At 38.8% G+C, this 18552-nt stretch overlaps 1 long non-coding RNA gene across 18 annotated transcripts in view; it reads right to left on the bottom strand.

Annotated features, from left to right (window-relative positions):
* LOC140609909 (uncharacterized) overlaps positions 1-18552 on the bottom strand; it is a 470386-nt gene that overhangs the window by 376799 nt on the left and 75035 nt on the right. The window lies entirely within an intron of this gene.

Here is an 18552-nt window from a genome sequence, read left to right on the forward strand (position 1 = left end):
TTAACATCCTGTGGTACACAGGACAGCCCTCCACATCAAAGAACTGTCTGGCACAAAACATCAATACAGTGAAAGTTGAGAAACTTTGGTATAAACATACTACCCAAATCTAACATCCAGCTTCCCCCATATGCTTTAGCCCACACCACTCCTAGACATCAAATTTATCTTAATTATATATTTATTCATTAATTTAACATTTACTGAGAATTTCTGAATTCATAGGGACAGATAAAATGATTTGGACATAGCTCCTCATAATCTATTATAAAAAGCAATGAGATGGGCTTCTAGTTAAGGAACTACTATGTCACTGGAATAAAAGGCACAACGTGGAGATTATAGTCAATGGTATGGTAATAGGATTGTATGGTGATAGGTGGTAGCTATACTTATGGTTAGCATAACAGATAAATCTATCAAATCACTATGTTGTGCACCTGAAACTAATATAACGCTGTGCATCAACTGTACTCAAAAAAATTCTTAAAGAAGAGAATTAAACATAAAGTTTCAAGTCAATGTGCCAAGTGCCATGATAAATATGTGTGCAAAAAACTACAGCAGTACTAACAAGGAGCATTTAACTCAGTAAATACAGAGCCATCATCCCCAATTCTTAATCCTAAAACCTGAAAAGTTTTGAAAATTGAAATGAACTCCACACAGCAAAGGAAACAATAAGAGGCAAAGGTAATCTACAGAATAGGAGAAATTATTTGCAAACCATCTATATGGTTAATATCCAAAATATATATAAGGAATTGTATAATTCAATAGCAAAAAACAAGGTATTGAATGGGCAGAGGCTCTGAATAGACACTTTTCCAAAGATGAAATACAGATGGCCAACAGACACATGAAAAGGTGCTCATCATCACTATCTTCAGGGAAATGCAAGTCAAAACCCCAGTGAGATAATAACACCACCCACCTGTCAGAATGGCTATTATCCAAAAGACAAGAGGTAGGTATTGGTAGAATGCTAAGTAAAGAGGTATTGATGGTGGGAATGTAAATTGGTATAGCCAATTAGGAAAAGGGGGAGCAGTTTCCTCAAAAAATTAAAACTAGAACTACCATATGACTCAGCAATCTCATCTCTAGGTGTTTATCTGAAGGAAATCCAATCAGTGTCTTAAGATAGATATATTTGTAGCCACATCTTCACTTCAGCACTATTCACAGTAGCCACGATGTGGTAACAACCTAAGTGCCGACAGATGAGTAGATAAAGAAAAAGTAAAATTTCACATATATAAAATATTATTCTGTCACAAAAAAAGAAGTAATTCCTGCCAATTGTGACAGCATGGCTGAATCTCCACAAGTAATCAGAGAAATCTTTTTCTGACAGATTCAACATTACTTTTTACCAGAAGCCTACACTGGACTGGAATAAAATTGTTCATCTGCATATCTCTCTGCCAAACTTCTTGTGAGAACTAAAGTTGTTGGGGTCTATTTCCTCACAATGTGATATTTATAATAAAGTCCTATTCTCAAAGAATTTTAGAGCCCATAAAGAATAGGTACAAGTACTTTTATTTAAAAAAATCTATGCCTACTGTATTCAATAAGGAACTAAGGGATTCAAGATTTCCTTCAAGAGTTCAATCTCGAGGATAACATTTACACAGTTAACGTTGGTACAATGTTGAGAAATCAACATTAACGAATGCTTGGCACAGATTTTGAAATTGAAGGTTTGGAAATGGACTTGCATATGAAATTCAAAGGACTCCATGCAGGTAATAGAAAGTAGTAAACTGGGACGCCTGGGTGGCTCAATGGTTGAGCATCTGCCTTCAGCTCAGGGTGTGATCCCCAGATTCTGGGATCAAGTCCCGCATCAGGCTCCCTGCAGGGACACTGCTTCTCCCTCTGCCTATGTCTCTGCCCTCTCTCTCATGAATAAAGTCTTTTTAAAAAGTAGCAAACCACCTTGCTTACCAAAGAAACTATCAAGTGAAAATAAGCTGCCACTGAAGAAATGCTGAGCTTTACTGATGATATACCAGCTGTGCTTTCTTTGAGTGATGGGCAAGGAACATTTGGTACAGGTAAATATAAGGACATTAGTAATGATGATGTGGATGTTACTGTGAACAGAGGTGAAAAAAATCTTTAGAGTTGAAAAGTTTAAAAAAAAAAAAAAGAGTTGAAAAGTTAAAACCAATCCAAGCTCTCTGCTACTAATGGTTCTTTTCCCCTTTCTAACACATTTCAAACCACTCCACAACTCTACAGAGAAACAATATCTAACATATATACAAGTTCATTTTTAAGTTAGTAAAGGTTGGTCATCATTATCAAAAAGACAATCTCTACTATATCCTGATAACCGGCGGTACAGGTGGTGAGAGTTTACTTCATATTCTCATAGAGCTTCCCTTGACTATATTCCAGTCTCTGCTCTTCCATGATTTAATGCAAAACTTGAGAAAGTTACTTGAATTTGATCTGAATTTCCCCCTGTGTAATGGCTATAATAATGCCTAATGTACCTTGTGCCAAGGTTATGAGAATTAAATGACAGTGGCTATAAAAGCTTGTTAATAAAGATAAAACTGTATGTATAATAAAACCTGAGTTCTACTTATCCCAAGACATATTTCTCAGAACACTAGTCTCAAGATAATTTGAGGGAAAAAAATGGTTTCTGAAAATATGCTTGGAAAATGCTATTTTATCTTTCTCTTAGATATTCCAAATACATATAAAAGGACTAAAAGTTTTGGGTGGCTCTGAAATTTAAAAAAAAAAAATTGTGATTAGACCTTGACAGTAGGCTCAGATATGCTTCAGTTTCTGAACATTCCTATTTAGTGGCTGTGAATTTTGAGCAGATTATTTAACCTCTCTGAGCCTCCGCTGTCACATCTACAAACAGAAATGAGGTAATCCCACCCCCCTCATAAAATTTTAAGGAAATTCTATGAAGTGATGTGGATAAAACATTTAGAGTGCCTGGCACATGGCAAGTGCCCAATGATTATATTTGCCTTATTAATTCTATTATTAACTTTTTTCTACCTCAGCTGTTTCCATACTCTTGGCCATGGCACCTCTTTTTACCTTGGGATAGATGAACAAACCTCCTCCAGCATAACTTCCAGGGAAGGCCATGTCATAGCTGAAGCAATGTATTTGTGTTCTAACCATCTCTCCTCTCTTCATTTTATAAATTCTTACTGTCATTAGTCTTAAACCAACTATGAGACTTCAGAGAGAAATTGCTCCCTTGCCTCAGGAAATGAAAGGTTTCTTCTGGAAATGGAAAACATTTCCAATGTCATGGGACAATATGTTATTAAGCGCAGATGAGGGTTCCTGAGAATAAGATGACATAGGTTTAGAGATGGAACGATGCCAGGAGGATCACATGGTAACAAGTGTGTGCTGGGGCATGCAACACTTAGGGTGAGTCTTGACATGAAGCAGGATTTAGCAGCTTTAGAAAGATGTGTGGGGGAAGAGGGAAAAATTCAAATTTTAGGACTACATGCAAGGCCTTTTGACCCACATTTTTGCCCTTGAACCCAAAAAAACTTAAAATGTTTTCCTTATGTAAACTACTTGCCTCAGCTGATCTTCCCTATTGTCCATTACGCTTCTCTTAAACCAGCAGGAGTGATATGGCACCTTGTCTCCAACTTCAAGGGTTCCTGAGAGAAACCATGAGGGACACACAACCCAAAGTATTTCTTCCTGAAAGAGGCTTCTCTGCTAAGCCTGTCTGCTTTTCCACCCTCATCACCTGAGTGAGGGGCCAGAGGAGAATGGAGAAGGAAAGTTCATAATTCACAATTCTGTAAGTTAAGCCCATGTTTAAACCTTTTATCAAAATTCTAGGACAAGAATAGCCAAAATATTTTGACTCACATGCCAATTCACAATTCATCATTAATGGCTGTTCCAAGCCCTATGTTGAGAAGGATAACGAGGCCCCATCTGCGCTCAGCAAGGAAGGGCACTGTGATGGGTTTAGTTGACATCATCTGAGGATGGAGGAGTCTACAGTACCACATGGCTATCATCTACTCCAAACAATGAATTTCCTCTGCCCTAAGCTCTACTTCAGACTCCGAGAGCCAAGAGCCTTGGTAATGAGAAGGCACAGAGAATCTAGTGAGGATAAGAGGAACAAAGTACCTGCTTCCTCTCCCATGACTCCCATATGAATCCTCCTTCTTGGTGTGTAGCCAAGTGCATTCCCCCTGAAGAGGATGAGTGGAAGGGTGCTAAGAACAATCCATAGAGCTGGCCTTTTCCTGTGACTGCCTGCAGACCAGACTCATAGCCCCAGGTTTAAAATAAGCATGGGCTTCTTTGTGAACATAGGCAATCTCTGATTCATCTCTGAGACCTGCTCACATAGCTTGCTCACAGAAAGCACATTGCTCACAGAATAATGGAGCAATGATCAAGTGCTTAGACTCACCTAAAAAGCCCCGCCAATTAGCACTGAAATTTTCAGATTTCCTGCCTCATTGATCGTAACAGAGCTCCCCTGGGAGATCTTCCCATGAGCTGCCTCATTCAGCTTTCCTCTTCTTTTTAGCAAAATAGGTGCACCTTATAGGTTTACATCTCATCTCTATATGAATGGTCCTCTCCAGAGCAAACACTGTTTCATTTCTCTGACTTTTCCTGAGCTTGAGTGTGGCAGGTAATAAAGCTCAAGAAATGTGTATAAAAGGATTGAATAAAATAAACTAATAAAATCATCTAACAACAACAAAAATCAATGGATTAACTATTTTTAAAACGAGGAATAAGGAAACTCCTTGGAGTGTAAAAATTTCCTATACTCAATTTTCAGGTGGACTCTGAGTTTGTTAGAATCCTGCGTTCATTGAATTTGTTAGCATCAAACATTTATCAGTTCAGATTGAGAGGTGGGAAAGAGGATGAAAGAAATCAAGGAAAATAAGAAACCAGACCGAAAAACTAGAGAGAGAGAAAGTGAGCTAGAGAAATGAAGCGTGGCAATGTGTGTTTCTAGTCGTATTGCTAAGACATGATGTAATTCTCACGATGCTGACAATTATGAAAGATCTAACAACAAAGGCCTCGAGTAAAAACTATGCACATATTTAGACAATGTATGGTCTGGCTTAGAAATTGTTAAATTAACCTATAAACCTGCTGTGTTTTTAGTCTAAAATCATAAATCCTCAGAGATTTTGGCTTCATAATTTTTTTCGAAACTTAGAAGATGCAAAAGGCTTTAATAAAAATGATATATGCCATTTATAAAAGACCATGCAGATGGTCTGGGATGGGAGGAAGACAACCAAATGGATAGGAACTAACTTTAAATGTAAATTCATTTACAGGAAATTGTCTCTAATATGTGAAACATCCATGTCTGCCAAAGTTATGAAAATGTGGACATCCTGTAAATATCCATCTGATGCTTATTGTTTTTGAATTTCCATGAAATCTCATTTTGAGAAGTTAGTTTTCTGCTCAGTATAGTTATGACATACAATCAATTCAATAACATAGCACTGAATTTTAAAATAAAGTTAATGTGCTTGGATATTCAAAGCGTCAACCTGATTTCTTTTTCTCATCCTGAACACCCGTCTTTCAGATGAGATTTATGTTTCCCATGCCAAGTATGGATTTACAAATCAAAGTAATTGAAGCCATTGCATACAAGAAAAATACTTTGGGACCCTTATAACGTTTTCTGTAAATGCATTTTGAAATATGAAGTCTGAGACAGGTGTAACCTTGAATATGAATGCCTCTAAGAACTACAGATTTTTCTGTAATAGATATCACTGACCAGAACAGTCTCCTTTTACAAAAGGAGCAGCTCGAGAAGAATGGCCCCCAAGAAGTCAAGGAATTGTCAAGGTCCACGGTTAAAGCTAGAATCAGAAGATACTCAACATTCCCCTTTTAGTCCAAACCTTCTGCTACAGTGTACAGACTACACTCTACCAACCAGAACCTCCATAAAATTCTCTAGGCAACCATAGAGTAAGGTTTGTATGAGTTGTTGTTTACTGTTTTGCTAATGATAAGCAATTGCAACACAATGTCAACTCCATAACAGCACAAATTTATATCTGTTTTGTTCACTGTGGTATCTCTAGCACTGGAATAGTGCCTGGCATCTGCAAGGATTCAGTTAATTGACTTGTTTTATGTGTAAGTGGTCTCTATGTGTAAGACACCAGGATAACACTTCACATCCATGACCTCATTTAATGCTGAAAATATTCTACTATGAACTGAACTGTGTCCTCCAAAGTTTCTATGTTGAGTCACCCCCATTGCAACTACATGTAGAGGCATGGCCTTTAGGAAGATAATTAAGGTTAAATGGAGTCTAATCTAATAAAACTGATGTCCTTCTAAGAAGCAGCAGTGACAACAGGGAGGCACATAGAGAAAAGGACCAGGTGAGGACACAGCAAGAAAGCAACGTCTGCAACCAAAAGAAAGAGACTTCAGGAAAAAACAACCCTTTCAGCACCTTAATTGTGGGTCTAGCCTCCTGAACTGTGAGAAAATAAATTATTTCAGCCACCCAGCCCCTGGTATTCCATTCTAGCAGTCCAAACTGACTGACACATATACCATCATATCAACAGAATCTTCATTCCATTTTTTAAATTTTTTATCCCATTTTTTAGATGAAGAATCTGAGAGACTGGGCAATTTCACTAATGTTACCATGGCTGGTTTCTGAGTTTCTAGAAGGTTAGTAGTTAGTCAAAAACAAAGGAGATAAAATTTTAAATAGATTTTGATGTGTGATAAACTCTTATAGGTTCCATCAAGGAAGTACAAAAATAAAGAATAGAAAAGTGTTGTGGATAGCAATAAAATAGCTCTTGGTTTCCCAGTTTTCTTATTCTCCTCAAATTTTAGGCCACACATAATCATGGCCTGTTTTCCTTTCCAAGATGGCAATGTCAAGTTTAGGAATAACACCCACTCATGGCATCTTGAGTGGTGATGGGAGTAACTTTGACAGTCCAGAAAGGATCCTACACACCTAGCAGTACCTAGGGGACAGTACACCATCTTCTGGGTCTCCCCTTTGGATCAGTAACCAAGGAAGAACATGCTTCTTCTCCTCAACCCACCAGCTTCCAACCAAAGCAAATTCCTTAGTGTCAAGTAAGATATTCTATTCCCACCTAAGTTCCTCAGTAAAGAACAGTGTAGATTCTAAGAATTCCTTATACTGAAAGGTATGTATGTTCATGTAAATCCATTTAATTAAAAACATAGCATTCATTTCAAGATTTCAGAAAAATGCCTCACTACTAAAAACTCTAGTCTTTTACATGCAACAAGATGAAATTTTCTTGGATCATCTTCATCCTAAGTCTGCGATCCTCCTTTCAGTTTAAGGTGGAAAAGCCTAACTATGTATCCCACATTTGGGAGGGTGTTGAAGAATGCAAACAAATGCACACAAAAACCCACAGGCAAAACAGCTTGTATGACATAAGCACGATTCATTTTGTCAGCAAGCTGATGCTTGATGAGTATTCAATCATAGTCCAGGACTCAACCAAAGTTATACTCCAAAGTGACCTTTCAACTTGACCACAATATGACCCTTGGAAAAAGACAAAGAGGTGATTTCTCTCAGGAAGTGTTCTTAAGTTTCCCAAGGGTAAGAAGTCAATTCTCAGACTCCACCCATAAATCGGCCTTGTTATAAGTCTGCTACAAAGCCACACAAAGAATCACATACCCCAAAAGTATTCTCTGAAGAACTTGGCAAAGTATAATTCTGAAGGGAAGCAACGAAAACAGAAGCCAGACTTGTATAATACATGTTCATGAAGTCCAAGTGCTGCAAGAATGCCTTGCAGTAAGGAAGAGAAAGCACAGTTTGAGGAGACCTCCTAAATTATAGGCTTAATATTCTTGCACTTGCAAACCAGAGGGGGCAGCACAGTACCACCCAGTCAAAACAATTCACCAAAAGAACATTCTGATAAGGCCTTCCAAGCCACTCTCTTCGAGAAAAAGTTTTAGCCTCCCTACACCTTATGTTATGAACTGGCAAAACATTTTGGCTAAATGTCTACATTCATAGGAAGTGCAAGATCACTATCCTAATAGCCAAAGAATTATATACCAGTTCCTCCTAATAGCATTGAGATTCTCCATTTTCGTCTGAAATAAGGAAATAAATGTCTCTACAGTTTAACATTTTCCCAGATCTTGTATCACACGGCAATATAATTGGCAACCTTGCCTTAGCAATATTGTGCTCAGGGAGAAAAGACATCCATCTTTTCAGTATACTTTTGTAGACCATTTAAAAGTGCAGAACTGAGCTGAAGAGCCACTTAAGGAGAAATCTGAGAGGGGACAGGACTTAAAACTATCATTATGCTGTCTTTCCAAGCTCCTAACTTGCCAAATGGAATATTCGAATCAGAACTAAGGCCCCCATCTGCAAACACATTGTAATCCGTACCTCTCAGGAGAGGAAGGCATATTGCTATCATGTAGAGAGAGATACAGTGTGCTCAATTAATATCAATTTATTCCCCCCTCCCCATAGAATTTAAATTCACCTAACACACTGAAAAGACTTAAGATATTTAGGCTCATAATACATTTTGTTAATATGTAGATAAAGAAACCACAAAAATGTTCTACTGCTCCTATCCAATTCTCCCCTCCTTACGGCTAGCTATCCAATCAGAAACCAGTTTTTTTGTTAATGTAAATCATTTTTGGGAGTTTTTTTTTGTTTGTTTTTGGTAGAGTGAATTGTTTAAGAATACAGCTCAGGAGTTAGAGTGTACAAGTCTACATAAGTCCAATGGATCTTCTGTATTAACCAAAATGTTCTCTAACGGTGTTGTTCAATCTGGGTGGCCATTAGCCGTGTGTGGCTCTTGGGTGTTTGAAGTGTAGCACAGGCATCTGAGGATCTGGTTTTTAAATATTTAAATTAATTTTAATATATATAGCTTCATGAGGCTAGTGTTCATATCAGACAGTGCAGTCCTATGCTCTACTCACTAGCTAAGTGTCTTTAAACATGTAACTTTTAAGTACTTTAGTTTCCTCACCCTTAAAACGGGGATAAAAATAATACCTCAAGGGGATTATGAGGGGATGAAGGATGGTAAACCATGCCTTGGTACAACACCAGAAACTCGGATTCTTCTCCCATAATGTCTTTTTCATTTCTCCCTTCTCTACCTTCCACTATGGTCCCCCCTCTGTCAAATTCTTAGTAAGCTCACACTATCAAAAAACCCTCTTTGGTGCACCTAGGTGACTCAGTGGTTGAGCATCAGAATATTTGGCTCAGGTCAAGATCCCAGGGTCCTGGAATTGAGTACCACATCAGGCTTCCCTCAGGAAGCCTGCTTCTCCCTCTTCCTATGTCTCTGCCTCTCTCTCTGTATCTCTCACAAATAAATAAAATCTTTTTTAAAAAACTGCATTTTGAATAAATACCACAGGAAGAAAATCTGGGTAAATATTTGATTACCAAACCAATGTACACCTTAAAAACAAAACCCTCAATCATTTGCTGCTAAACTTCTAAGTCCTGCTCCTGAAACTTCCCAAGTTGGATTTAAACATGTCTTTCCATCTCTTTCAGCTTATGGTTTGCTTGCTCAACTACTTTTCCACCTGTCTCTGAACTGCCCCTTCTCTTATCCTCTTGACTCTCCTATACCCAATTCTCCACCCTTGACTCCCCATCACATCAGCCAGCCCCACCTGGGAGAACTTCACACTTTTTCAGCCATCTGAGCTCCCATCCTCTAAAGCCTCTCTAAAACTCCATTCCAAACTATTTTCTCCCTTTCCATTGAGATGACCCTTTCCTACTTCCCTTAGCCAACAAAGAATTGAGAAAAGAGAAATATGAAGGTAACCAAGACAGAAAATATCTTGAAAGCTCACGTGGGTTACAGTATTAGTAGTGGTTTCTGGCACAGAAGAGATCTTTGATTTCAGGGAGAGTTGTCTACAAAATAAGGCTGCAAATAGCTTTTTGTCATTTGTACTCCCTTTCCAGACATTCTCTAACACTGTAGTTCTCCAACTTTGGAATGCATTCGAATCATCAGGAGTCCTTGGTGAAATGCTCATCTCTGGGCATCACTGCTAAAGAATCTACATTCATGTGTCTGGAGCTACCCAGAAATCCACATTCTAATGAAGACTCAGCCCCTTCTTCACAAGAGCAAAACCACACTGACAAACACTGCAAATGCCTCCTCTTCCCCTCTCAGCCAGGCTTCTGTTCCCTCTATATATGCCAAGGCAACAGGAATAACTACAGCAAAAAGACTTAAATCTCTTGGAAATAACAGACTCTTCCAAATGAGGGTAATTAGATGGAGAGGCTGGAGCAAGACATGATAAGCAGGCACACAAGGCAAAGACTAAAAGTCCTCATAGTAACCAGAGGTCAAAGCACATGGCAAATGACAAGTCCCAAGATAAGAGGTGGGAATTTCAGTATAAGCAGAAGGGGGTAGGGGGAAGAATTGCTACTATAAAAATTTAACCATGTGTGCAACATCACATTTAATTGCAAAATGTCAATTCTTAGAGGAGAAATTCACCACATTTTAACTCAAAGTATCTAAGCTGAGTCAGATTGAGTAATATGGTCCAAGACTCATCTAATCAGGTCATTTCCTGAGATCAGAGAAAGAGAACAAAGAAGAAAGGGTAATTTCCCAGCCTAAGCTGGGTCCTGCCATAGAAAGCAGATCAGAACATTTGCAGGAAATTGGAGGTGTTAAGAGAGAGAGGATCCTAATAATTATAGCTAGAGTGGCCACACATGCTTAGGCAGATGTTTATACCTGTTGTCCCAGCATCATTATTCATTTTGCCCCTTTCCCTCCCAGAAGTCTTGATTTAGCAAATTACAAAGTCACCCTAATAATAGCTAACACTCAGTGCTAGGCACTGAGCTAGGTGCTCTACTCTTATCATTTAAATCCTGTTATTACACGGGACTGGCATTAATGCTCTTATTACATCCTTCATTGAGCTGAGCAATGCTAGAAGTTATTGGAAGTTAAATTACTTGCCCATGACCACACAGTCAGTAAATGACAAGACTTGAACTCATGTCTGCAGAGGCAGTTCTCTTAATCCAAAATTGGTAAACCACAGGCCACAGACCAAACCCAAACCACTATCTACTTTTTCCACATAGAGTTTTATTAGAAAACAGCTACCCCATTCATTGGCATATTGTCATGGTGCTTTCATACTACAAAGGCAGAGTCAAGGAGTTGCAACAAAGACCTTCCGGATCTCAAAGCTGAAAACATTTACTACCTGGCCCTTTTTGGAAAACAGTTGCTGATCTTAATTCTTCCTATTAGCACAGGAAAGGCACCCAAAGCACAAACTCACAAACTTGACTCTCCTATCAGGGATGGCCCAAGGTCAAGGAGAACATGACAAAAGAGTAAAATAATTTTTTCAGTGTAGATATTTCCAATTTATTTGGAAACGTATTTATTAGGCAGAAGGGGTTTTTCGGGGGTCTTATTACCTTAAGGCTTATAACAGATTGAGCTATCAATAGCTACAATAAACAGAGCATTCTTGTGACAAAAAAGAAAAAAGATTATTCCAAAAAGCTTATAGTGAGGGCACATCAAGGGACATGGAAACCAGCTGGAAGAGCTCCCACTGGCCAAACGTTAAACAATTTAAGTGACAAAGTAATATTAGATTATAATCCAAAGTATAAATACCTGAAGCACCTGGGTGGCCCAGCTGGTTAAGCGTCTGCCTTCAGCTCAGGTCATAATCCCAGGGTCCTGGGATCAAGTCCCACTTTGGGCTCCCTGCTGAGCAGGGAGTCTGCTCCTCCCTCTGCCCCTCCCCCTTGCTATGATCTCTCTCATGCACTCTCTCTCAAATAAATAAAATCTTTTTTTAATTTTAATTTTTTTAAAGATGTATTTATTTATTCATGAGAGACATAGAGAGAGAGGCAGAGACACAGGCAGAGAGAGAAGCAGGCTCCATGCAGGGAGCCCGATGTGAGACTTGATCCAGGATCCCAGGATCATGCCCTGAGCCAAAGGCAAACACTCAACTGCTGAGCCACCCAGGCGTCCCTAAAATCTTTTTTTTTTTTTTAAGTATAAATACTTATTAGTCCATAGTGATATAAATGACTGATTAAATAATAGGGTAGAAGAGAACTCCTGTGCAAAGTTCCAAATAATGTATGTAGATATTCCAACCTAAAGGAGGAGAAGCCAAACTCCTCATTCCTTTAGTGTGGCCCACATAGTGACTTCCTCCCAAAGAGTAAAGGATAAAATGGTGTAGGGGGAGTAACTCTGCAACAGAGTAACCTAACAAACATGACCTCAACTAGGTGGTCAAATCTAAAGTGATGAGTCATGTGGATAACCTATGCCCTTGATCTGATGTGATAAGAATGGTACTTTACCTCTGTGGTCTTCCTCCCTAGATCTATAACCCTCCTTAGTCTAATCATGAGGAAAACAGAAGACATATCCCAACCAACAAACACCCTACAAAACACCTGACCAGTTTCCTCAAAACTGTCAAGGTCATCAGAAACAAGAAATGTCTAAGAAATTATCACAGCCAGGACACCTGGGTGACTCAGTGGTCGAGCACCTGCCTTTGGCTCCCGGGGTCCTGTAATTGACTTCCACATCAGGCTCCCCATAGGGAGCCTCCTTCTTCCTCTGCCTGTCTCTGTCTCTCTCTGTGTGTCTCTCATGAAAAAATAAATAAAATCTTGAAAGAAAGAAAAAGAAAGACAGAAAGACAGAAAGAAAGAAAGACAGAAAGAAAGAAAGAAAGAAAGAAAGAAAGAAAGAAAGAAAGACAGACAGAAAGAAAGAAAGAAAGAAAGAAAAGAAAAATTATCACAGCCAAGAGAAGCCTAAGGAGACATGACAACTCAGTGTGACGTGGGATCCTGAATAGGATCTCAGGACAGATAAAAGGACATTAGGTCAAAACTAAGGAAATCTAGATAGAGTTTGTTCTTTAGTTTATAATACTTATCAATATTTGTTTACAGAGTATGACAAATATACCATATTAACTAATGTAAGAGGTTAAAGCTGGTGTCAAGTGTATGAGAACTCTACTTCCTGCATGATTTTTCTATAAATCTAAAACTATTCTAAAATTAAATTTATTCAAAAAAATAAGATGACAAAAATAGCACCTACTTTTCCACATTTAAACTCACAGAAGAAAAAAAAACCTCACAGAAGAATCTAATTTGGAAGAGATTTCCTTTCCCTGCACAGTTTACATACTGTAATTCTAATTTTGTCTGGAAGGTGCAAAGCACAGATTTCAAAATGATTCCCACATAAATAATGCAGTTTGTGATTAGTGCCTAAACAGAATAAATTAAACCTAGTATATAGATTACCAAGTTACTCTGAGCAAAATTCTGTAGAAGAAAAACAACACTTGGGATAAAGGAAACATTGCTTACTGAAATCCTAGACAATAGTACTCAGGCTTCAACAGGGTAGATGGTCTACTTTGCTTGGCTTTTGGATGAATACAAATAGGGCTAGTGTCACCCATTGTTCTTTGAAAATTGATTTTCCTTCTCAGGAAATGTCTGCAAGAAAAAAATACATCCAGCTTCAAACCTATATACCTTACTGTCCTCTCACTGCTAGAATGTCTAAGATTTCTCTGCAGATTGCTGGCAAAGGCCATTGGACACATGCTACACCAAGAGGATACGTGATCCAGCTCCTACCTCTGTCTCAGCCACACCACCTTCTATTTCATAAATAGGCTCGATTAGCTTAACATGCTCTTTTCATTTTTTATATCACTGAATATAATTGTACCCAATTGTTTGTGTCATTATCCATAGAAGGCCCATCAGCCATCATCAGCTAAAAGCCTTGAGAGAGAACCATGTCTATTTTGCTCACTTCCATATTCTGAGGATTCTATGTACCCAAGTCCTGTCATGTAGTAGGCTCTCGATAAATATTTGTTGAATGAATGGATTTATCAATTGTAGGTTAGCTCAAGTCTACAGAAAACCCCCTAATTTCAAATCCATGCACTTCCTTCAGCAGTTTATTTAATATATTTGTGAGGAACATCAAATTCTCATTAGCTTCATTTGTGCTAAGTCAGTGTTCTAAGTTCAAACTACTCAGTAAAGGAAGATAGATTAGCATTAGCTTCATGTTCAAAGTGTCAGAGGAAAAATATAGAAAGCAAAGAGTTATACGTGAGCTTCCAACCACATTATCGATTTCTATTAACATACTTACTTGTCTGGAGGCTAATTTCTCCTGGGCCTTAGCTACTTTTTTTAGACTATGTCACTGCAAGTCTGTGCTAATTCACATAGCTCTTTAAGCCATGATCTTATGTTTTAAATATTTACCTCCCAAATAACACCATGTCCAGCTTAGAAATGTTCATAATTTATAGAAAATTTAGATTCAGGGACACCTGGGTGGCTCAACAGTTCAGCGTCTGCTTTCAGTTCAGGGCATGATCCAGGGTTCTGCCGGGATGGAGTCCCATATCGGGCTCCTGAGCCTGTTTCTCCTCCCTCAGCCTATGTCTCTGCCTCTCTGTGTATCTCTCATGAATAAATAAATAAAATCTTTATTAAAAAAAAAAAAGAAAATTTAGATTCAGTGTATTGCCATGGAAAGAGTATGCAACCAAGACTCAGAGGACCTTACTGAAGTCTTAGCTTAACCAATTTTACCAATTTCTTTTAACAGACTCAACTCTAGGCACACAGTGCAGTTGTAGGCAAATCATTTACACTATCTTAACCTCATTTCTAAATTAAGACAGAGAGATTAGGTCAAATATAGAATAAGTATATACAGCCACCATCCTGCCTACTCAAAAGTCCATAAAATAATATTAAAGTTATTAAAATAAATTTGTAGCATTCCACATTGTTTGGGTAGTATTTGCTGGATAAGAAATTGTGCATTGAAGCTCTTGGTGAGACAGAAATTCCAGGACTTCCTAAATGTGAAAGGCATGTAGAGGATCAATTCTAAAGGGATCCAAACCCAGAGAAAACTACAGATGACAATGCAATTTGCAAGAAGGCCACTAGAAAGTCTATGTGTTTCAGAAGAAATCTAAATCCAGCTAGAGATAATGAATAGGTGATTAATACAAGGAGGTGTTCATTTCACCAAGATGGCTGAGGGAGAAAGGAATGAGGATGGTAAATGACAACTCATATTTTACTGTGTATATTTAGGGGTTTATCTTGATTACAAAGAATATATTTAAGAGTTTATTTTGCATGTAAATAACACTGAAATAAACGTATTAATAGAATTAAGGGATAATTCATCCCAGCTCTAACTTCCTTTTCTTCTAAAGGTAGAACCACAAGAAAAGTATAAGCAAATTTCCCAGAGCTACTGAACCCATCACCTGGAAAAGAGCAGATGAAGGGACAGTTTTTAGGAATGTTACAAAATATCACATTTTATAATCAGAGTAACAGACTCTTGGTTTCTCCAGATGCAACACACATCTATGTTGTTGCTTCTTGAAGATCCCCCTTAAAATCTGAGCAGAATAATATGAAGACTTGCCTCTCCTGCTGTGAGTTTAAGTAAAGTCAGTACAGGTCATGAGAATTTTCCAAGGACAGAGTTGGTACAGGGCAAAGCATGAAAACATTTCTTGGTTTTCCTCCCATTTTGAAGCCCTGCTTTCCAAAGGCTGCCTATATCCGTTCAGACAAACCTCATTTCAATTAATCTCTTTCTCTGATTACAGGTTATCCCACTCTGTGGCTCCCAGATTACATAGCAGGAGGACACCAGAAAAATAAAGCTGGCATGTGGTTAGAAAAGTAAAAACTATAGAGGAGGCAGGTAGCAGAGTTATTACCCCCACAGTATGAATTTATCCACTGAATATCAAAAGGTCACTTCTCCTAATCTAAATTCGCCAGAGCATTACACAACTCCCATCCACTACTGAACCATTTCAAACTTAAACCCTAGAATAGGCTGCAAAAAAGGCTGAATATAAACTGTCTCCAGATGTCTTAAGTTGCTCTTAAAGGGTAAGAGAAATCAAGAGTTAAGTCTGGGACAATTGGTACCTTGCCCCTTTTACCTTTATACCATGGCTATCCCTTTATTTCTATAATATGGCAAGTCTCCTGGGAAATCAAAACTAAAAGGCAAGATTATGAATATAAAATATATCTCCATGCTATAGTGATAGACCAAAGAGACAGGCAGGAAATGAGGTTGAGGCTTTAGTGTCTGGGATAGAACAGAAGTTGAAATGCAAGGTAAGCAAAGAAAAGGGTTTGAAAAGGACAAAGAGAAAGAGGAATTTATTACATCTTTACCAAGTTGCTGTGGAGGAGGGGAGACTCTCAGACTCAAATAAAACCCACCTTTAGTGATGCTACACACTCAATGTTGGCTTAGGCAATACAAACATGAGGTCTTTGACTTACCCCTCCTGACTTAGACACCCTCCTAAACAATAAGACTTAGGATATGATTTTACCCCACATTAGATTGACCATTGGATGTGCCGCTCATGGAATTCTGTCCTGTGTACTTTGTCCAAATAGATCCAAAATTCTGAGCCCAAGTATCATGCTTCTGTGCATAGCTCCTACCAAAGACATGAGCTCACATTGTATGTACATATGTGCACACATATGTACATGAAACAAAATCATGATTACTGACTCCCCGTTCTATTCCTTGTAGGCACATTCTTTCCAAGCAAAGTAGGCACATTCTTTCCAAGCAAAGGTAAGGGGAGGGAAAAACACTAACAGTCCTCTGAGGTTTCACAAACCCCCCTAACCTCCTCCAGGAATCAGAAGAAAGTATGTTCACCTTTTCTCACTCTGTTTCCTTAAATAGCCACAATGCCAATAAGTAGAACAGGAAGACAGAGCCTGCCATGTGATTTATTACCTGTGCCAACTCAAGTGGAGTTGATAGGTCAAGGAAGAAATTAGCAATATCCTAGGGTTTAAAACAACAGCCTCCACACACCCCTTTTGTTTATAACTCAATTTCCTACAGAGCTCATTTTGCATTACTTACTCCCCACCAGAGCTTTCCCACAAGGCAGAGCCAATCTAAGGATGTCTGACACCCCTTATAATTACAATTTCCTCATTTGGGCATCGTCTCTCTTATTATAATGTCATTATCATAATATGGGGTTTTCACTGACAGGGCAGCTAGCAGCAGAGTGACGGCTCTGACAAAAACCATTAACTCTGCTTAGTCACATGCCTGCTTAGTTCACGTCCTTCCTGATCCTCTCATGGCTGATTCCAGGCTACATCTTTCTCTCTTGCCTAGTCCCTGCTTTTCCACTCCCAGTGGCTGACCGATAAAGTGGCTCCTGAATTTGCTTATTTATGCTAATTTTTATGCCTACCATCTCTTTGATTCCTTCCCTCCACACAAGAGATTCCCCTAGAGGCATGTTTTCCTTTTTTTTTTTTTAAGATTTTATTTATTTATTCATAAAAGACACAGAGAGAGAGGCAGAGACACAGGCAGAGGGAGAAGCAGGCTCCATGCAGGGAGCCCGATGCAGGACTTGATCCTAGAACCATGGGATCACAACCTGAGCTGAAGGCAGACGCTCAACCATTGAGCCACCCAGGCGTTCCTGTAGGCAATATTTTCTATTAAATAATAAGGAACAATACTATATTAGGATAACTAGAATTTATTAAGCATTTCTTTGTTTCTGACACCATGCTAGATGGCACATAGGATTTCCTTATACTACTGAATCTCTGTAACTATCTTATGAGAGGGATCCATTACTGTCTGCATTTGACAAAAGACAAGCTCAGAATGATCACTTTTCCAGCATCTGCCTGACTCCAACACCAGAGCTGTTAACCAATCCTCCACTGCCCACAGCAACTATAGGACCAGCATTCTGTATCAGGAAAAGGTCTGTACTATGGACTGCATGTTTATATTCCCACCCCACCCCCATACTCTTACACTGAAACTAACCCCCAGTGGGGAAAGTGTTTGGAGATGGGCCTATGGGAGGTTAGGTGATGAAGACGGGGCCCTGATAAAGGGATTAGTGCCCTTCTAAGAAGAGACCCCAAAGAACTTGTTGCTTTCTTTCTCTGTGCTTTCCAGCATGTAAGGGCACAGCAAGAAAATAGCAATCTATAAACCAGGAAGAGGGCCCTCACCAGGAACCTCATCAATTAACACTTTGCTCTTGGACGTCCCAGCCTCCAGAACTGTGAAAAATAAGTGTTTGCTGTTTAAGTTATCCAGTCTATGGCATGTTTCTTAAAGCAGCCCAAACTAATGGTTTGCCTCCCTCTATTTTCCTCTTAGTTTGATGACAAAGATGCTACAATGCCAAAAGCAGTAGCAGCAGCAGCCGCCGCCGCCGCCGCCACCCAAACTAAGACAATATATGTAGAACTGATTTAACGTTAATGCCCTAGGAAGACTGTTTGTATAAACCTATACAGATCTGAAAATGATCTTATTTGTATCCTAACTTACA

The sequence above is a fragment of the Canis lupus genome, chromosome 19 (genome assembly GCF_048164855.1).
Source record: "Canis lupus baileyi chromosome 19, mCanLup2.hap1, whole genome shotgun sequence".
Classification (NCBI taxonomy): domain Eukaryota; kingdom Metazoa; phylum Chordata; class Mammalia; order Carnivora; family Canidae; genus Canis; species Canis lupus.